This window comes from Solanum pennellii, chromosome 6 (genome assembly GCF_001406875.1).
Source record: "Solanum pennellii chromosome 6, SPENNV200".
Taxonomy (NCBI): Eukaryota; Viridiplantae; Streptophyta; class Magnoliopsida; order Solanales; family Solanaceae; genus Solanum; species Solanum pennellii.
Window position 1 is genome coordinate 45,113,572 of NC_028642.1, and position 1,935 is coordinate 45,115,506.

Consider the following 1,935-nt stretch of genomic DNA (forward strand, 5'->3'; position numbering starts at 1 on the left):
AATAACAATAACAAGAATGGTATTATTAATAATAAAATGATAATGACAAAGCGTTTAAAGTTAAGACCTACCATTGGCTATCAAATTATACATATCCAGACATATATATCTTAGCTGTGTCTAAAAATTAAACTGCAAGAATATCATTTTCTCACTTGTCTGGACTCTGGACTGTATGTCATGCTGACAACTGAGTGATACCTAATTTACTGTGCTAGTGCATTATAAAGAACACAAAAGGGAAAGGCATAATACATAAATATGCCCTTTAACTTGGCTTCAAATCACATATATGCCCTTCAACTTTGGGTGTGCAGAAGTAGACACCTAAACTTGTACAAAATTGAACAAATAGACACACATGCCCTACATGTCATACTACGTGTCATTTTTTGTCCTACGTGGTGTCCTACATGTATTTTGCCATGTAGGACTAATGTGTTTATTTATTTAAAAGTTGGATAGTTAAAGTGTCTGTTTGTGCATTATGAAAGTTGGAGGTCAAAGTTAAAATTTGAAGTAAAGTTTAGGGTCCAATATATATATTATGAACATACTTAGTCTCACTATAATTTTATTAGTGGGTCTAGAGAGGGTGGTGTATCATAAGTACACAATTTTATTACTATGTTATAAAGATGGAGAGACTATTTTCGATAGATTATCTGCTCAAATAAAATATATAAAATAAAAATAATCACGAACATAGGCCCTCGCAGCAGCGAAGTATGATATATGATTGACGACCACTCGAGCCGACCTTAGGCATCATCTGCCAAAGAGCTATGGAGGTTAAACCTAGACCATGAGTCTTATTGATCGCCTATTAACCCTGTCCAGGTCTATCATACTCATCTCTCAATTATGTACAGAACAATTTAAAAAAATAAAAAATATGGAAAGAATTATTGATATCATCAACATCACAATTGCATAAGTAATATAAAAATAGCGCCGAATCGGCTTTAAACGCGGCGAATCGTCTCAAAAACACAATAAAAAAGCGGCGAATCGTCTTGAAAACAACGCAGAATCGTCTCATTCGAATCTAATTCGAGTAGACAATACTAAATCAATAAAATAAGGTATTGATTAGATCTAGAAATGAATCAACAGAATCTTCTTCATTTTAGGATTTTAGGTTTCAATTATTCGCTTTTGTGACGAGCTTGAAATGTAGGGCACACACCATTTTCCAGTTAGTAACTAACGTAGACATGCACTTAATAGATATATAATCAAACATCAATTAGCTAATAATGAATATTATCCAAAATACTTGAAAAGCCAGCAATGATAAACTGATTGAGCAACTAACAACCCAAGCATGTGGTTAGCATCCCCCACCACTGGTTAATCACTTGACCCATTAAATTAATTGATTTATTATTGGTTAGGCTCAACATTATCACCCTAGTTTATATTTTAAATTTTGATTTAGCAATTGAATCGTATCTAGTGGGGTAACATGATATTATGATATGAAAATATAAATTTATGCGAAAAGTTATCTAGAAAAACAAAAATTAGAGATGAACACAAAATGGAGCAAAAATGCAAGTGATCTTTAAAATATGATTAATAAACAAAATTAAAATAATATTCTCTGCGAAAAGAATTTAGTTTACACCGAAGGAAATCACAATTTCTGAAAAAAAACAAAAAAACAAACATTTTATTAAAAATTAACTGGAAAACTATTGTAAAATCTATTTTAGGAGTAGAAAACAAATTAAAAATAACATTCTCAAAAGAAGATCTTGAAAAATGCAAGGTAGTTAGATACTTAAATATACTCCATAATGATATAATCAATCTCTTTTCATCGATTAAAAATATAGCCTTTTATAATTGTTATCTTTTATATTGGATAGTTAATCCTACTATTTTAGTGCATCGCATGAAATTATTATCTTTTTCTTTTATCTTTTATAC

General features: G+C 30.4%; 1 non-coding gene across 1 annotated transcript; it reads right to left on the minus strand.

Moving 5' to 3' along the window:
- Positions 1 to 688: 688 nt before the first annotated feature.
- Positions 689 to 848, minus strand: LOC114077721. The gene has a single exon (XR_003579092.1). It is a non-coding gene; the product is annotated as a U1 spliceosomal RNA (small nuclear RNA).
- Between the last annotated feature and the right edge of the window lie 1,087 nt (positions 849 to 1,935).